Below are 14,512 nucleotides of genomic sequence, written 5' to 3' on the forward strand. Positions count from 1 at the left end.
GGGGAGGAGACAGCAAGGGCTAACAGAATTGTGAGAATTCAATGTTCATGCCACCAGGATGCACTCCCCAAGCGGAATATGAGGTGCTGTTCCTCCAATTTCCGGTGTTGCTCGCTCTGGCCGTGGAGGAGGCCCAGGACAGAGAGGTCGGATACGGAACGGGAGGGGGAGTTGAAGTGCTGAGCCACCGGGAGTTCAGGTTGGTTAATGCGGACCAAGCGGAGGTGTTCGGCGAAACTATCGCCCAACCTCCGCTTGGTCTCACCGATATAGATCTGCTGACATCTATAGCAGCGGATGCAATAGACGAGGTTGGAGGAGATGCAGGCAAACCTCTGTCGCACCTGGAACGACTGCTTGGGTCATTGAATGGAGTCGAGGGGGGAGGTAAAGCGGCAAGTGTAGCATCTCTTGCGGTTGCAAGGGAAAGTGCCTGGGGAGGGGGTGGTACGGGAGGGAGGGAGATGTGGTGAGAGGTGGGGTCAAGTTGGAGGTGGTGAAACTGACGGAGGACTATTTGTTGTATGTGACGGCTAGTGGGGTGAAAGGTGAGGACCAGGGGGCTCTGCCCTTGTTGCGAGTGGGGGGATTGGGAGAGAGAGCAGTGTTATGGGTAAGATTAAGACTCCCAGTCCTGTAACACCCAATTTGTTACAGCAACCAAATTATTGAGGGCACTTTTTGAGGTTAAAAGGAGATTTAGAAAGTTGTAGGAAAATAAACAAGAAATAAACTTGCCATTTTCCATTTATCAAACAGAGACAATGATTTACTGGAATGTAATTCCCAGGAATATGATTGAAGAATAATAAATGAGAAGCAATGGTACACCAATTGACAGCAACTGCTTTTTATGATGGCTCTATCTTTAAAGCGCACTAAGTCTAATCTTCTGCATTTTCCATCAAGTAGATTGCACAATCTGAATTATTCCCAAAGCTTTTTAGTTCATGTCCGCATTAAAAATAAACAAGAATGCAAAAAAAGTATAATCCTGGTCGGGGTTAATCCAGAATTACACAGCAAAATAAAGAGTTATATATTTTTACTGGGAAAATGAATTAACCGATTTATGGATATGTTTTGTTACAAATATCAATACATTACAGGCCTGGTGTTCCAAACACACACTTTGGCACAGACACTCTCTGATTTGCAATACACAAATGTTTTATTTCTGAATATGGTACTCATGATTCATATGCACCCATGCGACGTACCCTATGCATAACAAACATCTGACAGAAGAGTTTCTTGACATCTTTCTATTCGCCAAAGGATTTTGGCTTCAAAAGATGGTAAAATGATTGTTGGTTACAACCAATGGTGCAAAGAACCATCTTGCACCTCAACATATTTGGAAAAACTGACCCCAAGATTGTTAAAGAATTAGTTTCAATCCTGATACAGTGTTCTATCTATGGACTTTGCAGGCCTCTGTGCCCATCGTAAAGATGTGGTTGGAGGTACAAGAGACTGCATATGCCGAATCTTCAGCGAAATAAGGGGGGAACATGTGGTGGAACTCAGTGGGGCAGGCAGCATCTGTGGAGGGGAATAACAGTCAAAGTTTCAGGTCGAGATCTTTGATCATTCCAGATGAAGGGTCTCGACCCAAAATGTGGACTATTTCCCTCCAGAGATGCTGTCTGACCCACTGAGTTCCTCCAGCTGTTCTCCCTTTTCTGCTATAAAAATGGGGCCGGTATTTTAATTGGCTGCTGTAAATTGTCCCAAACATGAAGAAGTGGGAAAATCTGAGGAGTGTTGACAGGAATGTTGGAAATATAAAATGGGATTATTCTTAAAATGGTATAAACAGGGCTTGAGAGTGGATTCAGACTCTGCAAAATCCTGAAATAAAAGTCGGTAATATGTTCAGAGCAATGGCATAGTGAAGTCTAATGATGTAACTGTGGGGTGATACATTATGGAAAAAAGAATATGGCAAAACATGAACAAAAATGGATCATCATGGAAGAGTTCTTGGTGTGCAAGTCCAAGGATCCATGATGGTGGCAGCGGTGAAGGTCATATTTATTAGAGTGCAGAATACACAAAGGTTACGGTACAACTTCTTAAAACATTGGTGGGCCACAACAGGAGTACTATGTACTATTCTGATTTCCGCACCAGGGAAAGGACATGATCGCACCTGTGTGTGGGTAGCCTATTGATCAGGATGCTGCCTGGGATGGCGTGTTTCAGTCCTTAGGAGAGACTGATTCAGCTGATTTTGTATTCCTTGGAGCAGAAATGGCTGAAGGGGAACCTAAAGCCGAGACATAGTTAGTTGGAAGCTTCTCCTCATTGCAGAGATGTCTAAAACTAGAAGTCATGCATTTAAGTTCAGTGATAAAATACTTAGTGGGGATCCGAGTAAGAACTTTTTCTCCCAGAAGGTGGTAGGAATCTGGAACACACTGCCTATAGGTGGTGAAGGCAGGTACTCTTAGAACATTCAGATAGCAAGTATCATCCAGATGAATGCATGAATCATTTCTAATTTCTCATAACATCAAAGGCAGAAATCAAGATCACAGGTCGATGGGATTGACATTTACATGTAAACATGAAAGTAGTTTCTTACTCACTGAGACAGTTCGGCTCTTTCTATAAACACCAACCCTTAGTGAACTACTTCCAAATGCAACACTTTCCTGATCTGAAAATATATCTTAGTTCCTTCAAAGCTGCTGGATCAAAGTTTTGGAATCTCACTCCCAGCACAAGGACATATCTTGGAATACAATCTTCTTTAGGACAATAACTCCACACCACGCCAAATTCAACCACATCTCATCAATAAATTTATAAAATTCCCACTTTGGCCCTTGGGTCCAATTCAGTTCATCTGCTCAAATGCAGCCTAGTCAGTCAATGTTTCATGTGGTTCCTCCAAGTTCTATCTTAGAAACATTAGTTAATTGCTATTTTTCTTATGAACCGAGTCAAATATTTAAAGCTGGCAAAATCCCAGATAGGTACATGGATAGGAAAGGTTTTGAGTGATATGGACCAAATGCAGGCGAACGCTCTTAGCGTAGACGGGCCACTTTGGTTAGCATGGACGAGTCGGGCCGAAGGGCCTGTTTCCGTGCAGCATTACTCCATGTCTCTAAAATCTATTGACAGCTTACTGCTTACTGCTTTTTAACAAGCCTCTGCCACATGGTTTTCCAAATTACTCTTCTGTTTTCCAAGGAAAAGGGCACTATGTGAGAGCAGACCAAATTGTAAAACATCTACCATTGCCTCAAAGTATAAATGATAATCCAAAACCTGTCTTCTATTCCTCACTTCTGTAATATATTCTTTAGCAGCTATGCATTAGCTAAAATGGACACTGTGGACATTACATAAAATACCAAAATTAATCTATATATGAATGTGGAAAATATTATTTATCTTGCTGAGATATTTACAGAAAAATTGACATGGCATATTGTTTTCCATCAAATTTGCACTAATTTCCCCTTGGAATTTTTACTAGTCACATTCATTCTATACATAATCAACCAAAGCACCTTCTCTTCCAGTTGTTTTGAACCAAAGTTTCACAAACACAATTAAATCAAAACATAGCAAATAGGCTTCACTTTCAGTAAATCGAAGACTAACCTGCTTAAATACTAATCACATCCATCACAAGAACCAATCACAGAACCCCCGCTATTGTAATTCACAATTGTGTACACAGAGAGCTCAAAGGAACACTTTGTTTTATTCATAAAGATAATCTTTCTCTATTGAAAAACAGATTACCTGACTGCCTCACAGATGCAGTGCTCTTGCAACAAAATAAATACAGTCTTGCATTTCTGTGGAACATTTCATTTCTCTATCTAAAGCACTTTTGCAGCGACTGCAGTGCTTTTAAAGTGTATTCACTGTAATGTAGGAAACAGAACTATCTATTTGTGCTCTACATGCTGCCACAAACAACATGATAATCAGTTGATATGTTGTCTTTTCACGATATTGAGCAGAGATATTAACCACGATACCATGGACAATTCCTCCTTCGTCCCCTTCTGACGAAGGAGGAATTATGAAGGAGCAATACTGCCACTAAATTATCAAAGTCAACTTGAGAAAGGAAAATGGATCTCAGTTTAATATCTCATGAAAATAAACAATTCTGGCAGTGTAGTATTTTCTTGGAACTGTACAGGAAAATGTGAAATCTCAAATCTCTGGCATGAGATTTTTATTCGCAACCTTCTGACTCAAATGCACGAGTTGACAATTGAGGCACAGCTGACTGATTTTTCGGCATGTTACAGTTTGTATATTCTTTAATGAGCTGCAATCAAATTACATACTGAATAAACTATGAGCAGATCGAATCTCGAAAACATTCCAACATCACAATGACGTGGCTCAACACTTTATTACCAGGAAACCATGGAAGAAGTGGCACTTCGTCAAGCAACAATTTTATTTTGCATTCCTTCAGTTGAAGCTTGCTACTCTAGCAGGTTAAATTAAATGAGTTATATCCAAAGATGCCATAAGTTATACCCCAGCTAGGCAATAAATGTTTGATGACTCTCCATGTTGGGTGCAAGGGAAATATGTTTCACTTGCCATAAGGTTAGCACTTACAACTTAGAATCTCCAAAAAGCCTGCTGGAGCAGTCAGTGCAACATAACCTTCACAAAAGAGAAAACCTTCCAGATCCATTCAGAAGATCAAATTGTTACTTAGAGCCCAGTTACTTAATTACTCCATTGCCATGAGAGAGCTGTTACCACAAACATTTGATAATATGGTGCTGTCATTGAGTATATTTTTCATTGCAGCCTTCAGAAATCCAATGTTAGTAGACATTGGAATAGGCTGAAGGACATTTTTCGATTGTGCACAGAAAAATGGAAAGCATTACTATTACCACAATAAATTGGCTATTCTTGCATTCAACCAATGGGCAGCTTTGCACTTAAACCAAGATGACAAAGGCACCAAAAGGGCAGAATATTTCTGGAGGGTATTCCTATCTCAAGATATGGTTGAAAAAATCCAATTTATGTTCCATTATGAAAATTCTTCTCTTTTATTTTTATATTACATGAATATGGCCATTTTATACGACCATTGGTTTTCCAATATACTGGTTTCCAGACAACATTACGTACAAGTAGACAATAGCGTTGTGATAATCAGTTCAATGTCACTGCTTTCTCTGAAAAGGCCCTTTTTACTTGATGCAGGAGAGAAAGAAGTGGCTAAAGGGGCTGTCCCACTGTGGCGACCTAATCCGTGAGTTCAGAAGAGTTTTGCCCTCGACTCATACTCGCAGCATGGTCGACACGAGGTCCTAGGAGGTCTTTGTAACTCTCCTTCATGCTCGAGAGTAGTCCCCGCGTACTCGAGGCCTCAGCTAGGTCACGCCGTATTTTTCAACATGCTAAAAAATGCACGCGAGTAAAAAAAGGTTGCTATGGAAAAAATCTATCAGGCTATCTTTTTTACTCGTGGGTTTAGTCGAACTAGGTCGTAGTAGGTCGGCATGTTATTCGTAGATAATCGAAGGTAATCGAAGGTAGTCGATGGGTTTCCTGGGTTTCAACAACTAAGTTACAGAGATAGGTTGAATAAGTTAGGTCATTATTCTCTGGAGCGCAGAAGGTTAAGGGGGGACTTGATAGAGGTCTTTAAAATGATGAGAGGGATAGACAGAGTTGATGTGGACAAGCTTTTCCCTTTGAGAACAGGGAAGATTCAAACAAGAGGACATGACTTCAGAATTAAGGGACAGAAGTTTAGGGGTAACATGAGGGGGAACTTCTTTACTCATGTGGACAAACTTTCCCTTTGAGAATAGGGAAGATTCAAAACAAGAGGACATGACTTCAGAATTAGGGACAGAAGTTTAGGGGTAATATGAGGAGGAACTTCTTTACTCAGAGAGTGGTAGCGGTGTGGAATGAGCTTCCAGTGGAAGTGGTGGTGGCAGGTTCGTTGGTATCATTTAAAAATAAATTGGATAGGCATATGGATGAGAAGGGAATGGAGGGTTATGGTATGAGTGCAGGCAGGTGGGACTAAGGGAAAAAAGTTGGCCTGTTTCCGTGCTGTAATTGTTATATGGCTATATGTTATATGGTAGTCGTAGGGAGGTCGAAGGAGATCGAAGGAGGTCGTCTTCACTCTCCACTATTCGGTGTCCAACTTTCCCGAAGCTAGTCGAAGCTGGTTGAAGCTAATCTTCAACGTAGTCGAAGGAGGTCTTCTACATATTCGAAGGAGGTCTTCAACATGACACTTTGTCAAACTCTCCTAAACTCGCCAATTAGGTCGCCGCAGTGGGACAGCCCCTTTATTCCAGGACCTAGTACCTGATGCAGAACATGAAGTTCTACAAGAAAAAAACACTTTTCCTGAATCTGGCAGATGAGAAGCCAACTGCCAAACCTAGCATGGACTATGGATATTTTGAAAATTCAAAAAGATATAAAAACACTAAAATCCAATTATTTATATATATATTATATATATACAATATTAAAGTTCAGACTGGTTAAAAAGACGGAAGAAACTGCACATAATCAGTAATTTAAAAAATACTGTAAATTGGTTTTTTTTTTTTACCTCCAAGCCATTCCTTTCCATTCAAACGGATAGAGTTGCTGTTCCTGGCCTCATCTGGTCTACAATGCCAGAGGTTCAATTGGCAGATGCTTTATGTGGATTTCAATGCCAGAGAGTAATCGGAGAATCACCAGGGAAGAGCAGTCATGTAAGATCAGATAGCAGAGATAACAACTGTTTGCACGGGAATCCTGACCTTGAGGCACTTGTGCTGAGAAATGTTTGAAAGTTTCAAATTAAAAACAAGTAAATGAATCGTAATGAAGGCGTATAGTATGCTTGCCTTCATTTGACAGAGTACTGAGTATAAGAGTCAGAAAGTCATGTTACAATTCGATAGGATTTTAGTTGGGCTGCCTTTGAATATTGCGTGCCGTTCTGGTTGCCTCATTACAGGAAGGATGTTTAATTTAGTTTAGAGATACAGCGCGGAAACAGGCCCTTCGGCCTACTGAGTCCACGCCGACCAGTCATCGCCAAACATTAACACTATCCTACACACACTAGGGACAATTTACAATTTTACCAAACCAATTAAACTACAAACCTGTACGTCTTTGGAGTGCGTGAGGAAACCGAAGATCCCGAAGAAAGCCCACGTAGTCACGGGGAGAAAGTACAAACTCCGCACAGACAGCACCCATAGTCAGGTTCGAACACGGGTCTCTGGCGCTGTAAGGCAGCAAATCTACCATTGCGCTCACCATGCCGGATGTGCAGGCTTTGAAGTGGCTTCAGGAGGTGGATTAGCAGAATGCTGCCTGGTTTAGAGGGTATTTAGCTATTAGGAAAGTTGGACAAACTTGGAATGTTTTCTGCCAACAGTTGATGGAAGACCTGATAGAAGTATATAAAATTATACGGCATAGTTAAGGCAGACAGTCAGAATATTATTCCCAGGATGAAAAAATAAAATACTAGCAGGACAGCTTTAAAGTTAGAAGGGCAAAGTTTAAAGGAGATGCGTGGGGAAAATTATTTGCAGAGAGAATAGTGGGTGCCTGGAACAAACTGCCAAGATAGCAGATATGATGGTTGCATTTAAGAGGCTTTTAGATATGCACATGCATATACAGGGAGTGGAGGGTATTCAAAATTCAACATACTGTGTTTCAAAATATTATATGTTTAATGTAATTTGAGGTTGATGCTACTTTATTGTATTTGCATCTTCCAATCTTTATTAAGCTCCCCACTATTTTCAATTAATTTCAAAGTTTAGATTGGAGAATTCTCCAGTTTGAATGGCTGCTCATCAAGCTTCACCGAACACATTCCCCACTGAGGGGCCAAATATAAACTGACAAAGGGAAAGAGGAAATCCGCAAATGAAAGATATCTTCGAGGTTATTAGCAAGTACTATCCTTTGCTGGTGATTGAAAATAACCATGATGATTTTGAGATCTAAAATTAAAATAGGATAAAGAGACATAGGAAATTGGACGTATCTATTTTTGAGGAAGTTGCAGTGGCTCAACTGAAGTTTTCAAGATTCCTAATCTAAAGATAAAACTGGCCAAAATGTACATCCTAAAGCATACTGCAAATACCATAGAATGCCAAATAATAAGATTTGTGAGTGTTGGCCCAAGGGTGCAATTGTTTATTCATAGGAGTAATGCGTAATGAGAAACTGAGTGGCTGAGATTAATATCACCATAAGTTATACAAAAGTCATGCCGAGCTGTTTAGTGTCCAGTTTTGGATATAACCCAATTCTTGTATTGATAACTCTGACGTCTTCCCTTTTCGAGGGTTACAGCCCCAGAGGCGGCCACGTATTTAGGGAGTAGACAGATAATGTCACCCTTCCTCAGGCTGATTGGAGTAGGGGGGGGGGGGGGGGGGGGGGGGGGTGGGGGGGAGGAGGGGGGGAGGGGTGTGGAGAAAGCTGGAAAAGAGATGTGGGACAGGGTAAAGCTTGGCAAATGATAGATAGATACAAATAAGGGAGAGAGTGGTTGGCAGATGGGTGAAGTAAGTGACAAAGGCTAGAGGTGAAAAGGAGATAAAGGGTGTTGGAATAGGAGATAAGGGGAGGATGAAATGTAAAGCCAGTTGGAGGGATAGAGGTGGCAGGGACATGGGTCTCAGGGATAGGAGATGAGCTGATGGAGGAGGGTAAGGGGCAATGTGGGTGGGAATTGGTGGGGGTAAATGTGTGTGCACTGGCTTGGGGAGGGCTTAAGAAAGAGAGGGGGGGGGGTTATTACTTGAAACCAGAGTATTCGATGTTCATACTGTCGGGTTGTAATCTACCCAAATGGCAAATGAGTGCTGTTCCTCAGGTTTGTGTGTGTGGCCTCACTTTGGCAATGGAGGTGGCCAAGGGAAGAAAGGGAGTGGGAATGGGAGTGGAAAGGTGAGAGAAAATGTTTAGTAACCGGCTGTACTGCACAAAGCTCATCACCTACCACGTGCTAGGCTTTATCACGTCACCACCTCTTTTCCAGCTTTCTCCTCTCCCTGCTCCAATCAGTCTGTAGAAGGGTCCCGATCTGAAACGCCACCTGTCCATTCCCTCCACAGAATCTTCCTGAGCTGCTGAGTTCCTCCAGAACATTGGGTTTTGCTCGCAATTACATTTTCTGCAGTTTCATACGTGGCCATACAGTTCCATACAGTTTCATATGTTCTGACAATCCAGCTAGTTCTATTCCCCAGCCATCTTCCACTCAGACCCCATGCAACAAGCACCATTTCTTCCTTGTAGTAAATGCAAAAACAATATTTTATAGAGCTAAATTAAGCAAGCTCATGACCAATGAAGACACAGAGACTGCAGGTGATGGAATCTATATGGTTCGATTTAAACCAGCATCTACAGTTCTTTCCTACACAGAAAATCAATTATTGTTGGTTTAATTAAACGGCAACCTCCACACCTCGGGGATTCTCACCTGATCTATTAATTCACTAGATAAGTAATCCATTAACACAATCCAGAAACAATTTAAAATCATACCACAGAAATTTTAAATTCAATTATTTCAATAAATGCACTAAAAAGCTATTTATCATTAATGACAGATCATGAATTGATGCAAAAATCCACTGCGTTAATGAATATCCTTCAAAAGGGAATCTGCCAGACCTATCTGGTTAGGCTTATATTTCAACAGTCAGCAGTTTTATTTTTTAATCATCCTCTGAAATAAATAAGGCCACATCGCTGAAAACAATATAAACATAATAGGATTAAAATCATGCAGATATGAAACATTCAAGTAATAGCTACTGATTCTTGAAACAACAAGGCATGTTTATGCCAGTCAATTCTGTAAAGTCTTCTTGAACAACAACTGGCCATTGGGGCAACGGTTTCTCAGTCAAGTCAAGCAAAAGTTCAACTTAGCCCTGGGTACAAATCACAACTTCCAATGTTTCAGATTCCTGCATCAGCAACCGTGCATGCCCAAGCCTACTACAGGTGGCAGCAGAGGTACAATTTGCTTAAAAATGTGCACAAATACAATTAGGCACGCATCTTTCAACATTTTTGAAAGATACCACACCAAAGGACACATACACAATCCCCTTCCTCAAACCCCAACTTACAATGTTTCTCTATGTTCAATATGCTCAGTAAGATCACATCTTATTCCGATCATTTCTCCTGCTCCTGTGTGGCAGAAGGTGCAGAAGCTAGAACCTACAACAGCTTTTTCCCCTCCATTATCAGGCTTCTGAATGGTCCTTCCATAACCTAGGGCGCTGTTTGATTCACCTCTAACCCCACTGAGGACATTGGACTTTGTCTAAGGAATTGAAGAAGAGTTTCGACTTGAAACGTAACCGATTCCTTCTTTCCAGAGATGCTGCCTGTCCTGCTAAATTACTTCAGCCTTTTGTGTCTATCTTTGATGCACTGCGATGCTGACAACTATATTCTGGATCCTTTGCTCTATCGATTGTGCTTGAATTTATTTGTCTGTCTGTCTGTCTGTCTGTCTATTGTACATTTGATCTGCTTGGATAAAATGCAAAACAAAGATTTTCACTGTACCCCGATCCATTTGACAATAGTAAAGCTGAACCTGAATTCCAAAAAAAAGATCTAATCTTCGCAATGAGTTCTCACAGCAACTGCTTGAGCTCAGGAAATTAATCAATTGACTTCGCTGCAAGACCTCAAAGGCAAATATATCTCTTTTAAAATAATGAGAGCAAGTGCACAGAGCAATTTTGAAGCGATCAAATCCTGCACAACTGGGGCCAAACTTATTTTTGCACTTTATTGGATGGGGAATGAAGTCTTGCTTTTCATTTTGTAAATTAGAGTCAACTTGTTCATCCTGAGCAAATACCCAAGTTAATGTCCAGTCAACATTTTACTCAAGGATGGAGATCTGACCTCAACACCCTTCAATGCAGCGAGCTTTCGATGACAATTATTGGTTCAGCTAATGAAAGATTGAAGCCTCCATTTGAGAAAAATAAAGAGGGCGTACCGGTTCCAACAGTCAGTGCTGGCAAGAGATTAAAAAATTCTATATGGAAATGAATATTTCAAAAGCAGAGGAACTTTGGTGCTCTTTCCACTCCCACCAGTGTAGGATTAGAATAAATATATTCAAGCAAAACAGGTTTTCTGTACTGAACAGATTAGGTTAAAACAAACAGAAGACTACTATTCTGCAGAGGGCTGGAATTTTGATTTTGTTATTTGTCACTGGAGATTTTAAATAGACATGTTGCAGGGCATCTTGGGCAGAGATTTCCAGATGACAGGAATAATGAAAAATAATGGGAATTTTGAAGTGGAAATAAGGTTGTCTTTTATTGCTATGGGTAAATATTAAATCTATTTTAAAGATCCATTGCAGTCACTACAACATTTGGGTTAATTATATTTAAATTACTAACTGTATTTATTAGCAATTGTGTTAAATGGGAAATTCAATAAGCAAATAGTTGCAGAATTAATTTTCAATTTAATTTCACCGGAATATTCAGGTTAGTATTGTTCTGGCACCTGCTTCAGAACAGCCTAAAATAACTTGTTAATTTAATTTAATTGAATTTAACAGTGAACTTGGGTACTTTAAACAGTAAGTACAAAACAGCAGTAGAACAGGCAAGTGGCAGGGTGTGTGGCTCAAGAGATAGTTTTTCAGAGATTCTCTGAAGCTAGGGATTAAGAAGTGTGTTGAGATTTAGAGAATACTCTTCAGGTAGAGATAAGCATATTAGCTGCGTTTTGACACCCAATGACAATATGACAGTACAAAAAGAAATGACACCAGCTGTGAAGTGAAACTCCATAGATTCTTGCTTATGTAGCTTGCTGGCAACTTGCGCAGAATAGGTATCAGTAAACAGGAATCTATGAAGGATCTCGACATCTCGACCCAAAACGTCACCCACTCCTTCTCTCCAGAGGTGCTGCCTGTCCCGCTGAGTTACTCCAGCATTTTGTGTCTAACAGGAATCTTTAACTCTATAACGGGCAACAGGAAATTAATTTGTGAGGGCCATATATTTTCTACCTCCAATTTGTTAAAGTGGTAGCGTTAAACTTTGGTGGTGGTTTCAAGAGATTGTTCAGTAACGCAACAGAAGGGTTTATGGACATTTGAAATAAAAGGGCATATTAAAAGAAACATGGGTTACTCTGGGTGGTGGTGATGATGGAACTGAGGTACTTGTGTATCAAATGCAAACATCACACAATAAAGATCATATTAATGAACTAGCTCAACTTCATGGTAATGGATTTCTTAAAATTAAACACCTTCTCTGGCATACACAGTCAAAACATTATGGATAGGCTTTTGTTTTCACTGCCAGTGCAAAATCTGACAGGAAAGATCACATCATCCAGTCGATATTCTACCAAAATCAATGAAGAGAAAATCAGATTGACTCTAAGGGCTAGCAATATAATACTCCGATAACTACCCACCAAAGACAAAAATCTATACCATGGGCTTTATGGGGAGATGTAAACACTAGGAAAGTAGCTCAGATGTATCTGGAATAAAGCTCAAAAGGCTTCTTGGTACAGTAATTGTACATGTTGGGAAAATAACATGATCATAACAGCAATTATGAACCCTCCGTAAAATAGAGCAGTCTGTCCTCACCTTCTCCATCATGGTCTGGTTTGGCTCAGCCACCAAGCACGACATCCGGAGGCTGCAGCGAATTGTTCGATCAGCTGAGAAGGTTATTGGTTGCAACCTCCCCCCCCTTGACAAACTGTATACTGCAAGGGCCAGGAAGCGAGCGGGTAAGATCATCTCTGACCCCTCTCACTCTGGCCACAAACTCTGGAAGGCGACTACGGATTGTCAAAGCCACCACAACCAGACATAAAAACAGCTTTTTTCCACGGGCAGTAGCTTTACTTAATAACCAAAAGACTGTGGCCTTGTTTTGCTCTGGTATTTTATTTCATTCACATGTGTTTATAATGTTTTATTCTTAATGTTTTATGTTTTATTCTTAATGGTTTACTGTATGTTGTGTTGTTACTTGTGAGCAGAGCAACAAGGCAAATTCCTTGTATGTGTACATACTTGGCCAATAAACATATTCAAAACAAATATCTTACAGCTCAACCACCGATTTTACGGCAAATGATGGCCCAGACAAAATTATTAGAGTGCACTTGAAATTCCCTCCAAAGGTCCCACTGAAAATGTGGTGCCTATGCCTGTGAGGTGGCTGATCAGGACCTCATCAGGACTTCCGTGGCCGATCGGCGGGTCGACTTTGCCCGCTGCGGACCGGCCTCTAGATCTTCAGCTGATCCATTCCCATTGCCAACTTTCCAGGGCAAACTACTGCAAGTCAATATCTCTGCTCCTCGACGGCTTAGGCAGACCAGTCCAATACTGTTGCACTCCCCTGAGAGGGCATGATCTCTGTTGGTCCGGCAACCAAGGATGCCGGAAAATCAGTGGTGGACCTGTACTATATGTACACCATAAAGTAAAAAGAAGACAGGAACTAACAATCATGCAAGTTAAAAAATGCAACTCAAAGCTTCATGAAATTCATGTCAAGGATTTAGCAAGCCCTAGGATTTCTGAGAACTCAAGTTAAAGATTGTAGTGCTTAATGAAATGCAGATGGGGACAGCATGCATGGACTGGGGGCAAGTGGAGCCAGCTAACAGCCAGATGGACTAAAGTCGGGAGAGCAGTTAAATATATTACAAATTCGCACTTGTTTGAGCCAAGAAGAAAGGAACATTGAATGGAAGCAAGTTGACACACAAAAAAATGTAACATTGTACAGACCATCCTAATGATACTTGAATAACGGAAACTTGTACTGCAGAAAAGATAAAGTAATTCTGTAGGGGGCTGATGAATCTCTGGCATCCGACTGGGCTTAAAAAGAACCATCTGCACCCCTACAGATTTGGATGCAGAAGTGGAGGGTGTATCAGCAATTACTGGGGTAAGACCAGGACAAATGCCGCATTCATTATTTGCATGCCAAGAATGCCCAATATTTCCGATAATAACTGGGATTGCAGTTGCATGTCAAAACAAAAAAAATGTACTGCTTGTCATTCACCAGATGGCTTTTGAGAATCTTTTAAATTAATCTGCAGAAATGATGTTGATGTAGTTACTGCAAATGTAGAAAGAATGAGTCAATTTCCCAGCAGTCAAATAAACCAGGTAATAGAAACATCTGTTACACACCAATAGGAGTTAGTTACCAATAGATCAGTGTTAAAAAAATAAATTAGCCAGCAGGAGCCAGGAGACATCAATCAGGCATTTGGACAGTTATGGATACTTCATGTTGGAAAGCCTATTGTTCATCTGCTGGGGCAGGCAGCGGTGTGTTGACAGCTCTGTCAGCCTGTACAGATTCTCCAAAAGGAGCCAATTCTTATAAGATGAAAACATTGATCGTGTTTTGACAAACACAAAGTGTTTGCAAGTGAAATTGTG

The 14,512-nt window shown here is 40.7% G+C and overlaps 1 protein-coding gene across 21 annotated transcripts in view; it reads right to left on the bottom strand.

Moving 5' to 3' along the window:
* The window catches only part of LOC129703263 (disks large homolog 1-like), a 365,442-nt gene that overhangs the window by 88,370 nt on the left and 262,560 nt on the right, over nucleotides 1-14,512 (bottom strand). The gene's annotated exons all lie outside the window — the stretch shown is intronic.

The sequence above is a fragment of the Leucoraja erinacea genome, chromosome 14 (assembly GCF_028641065.1).
Source record: "Leucoraja erinacea ecotype New England chromosome 14, Leri_hhj_1, whole genome shotgun sequence".
NCBI classification, from domain to species: Eukaryota; Metazoa; Chordata; class Chondrichthyes; order Rajiformes; family Rajidae; genus Leucoraja; species Leucoraja erinaceus.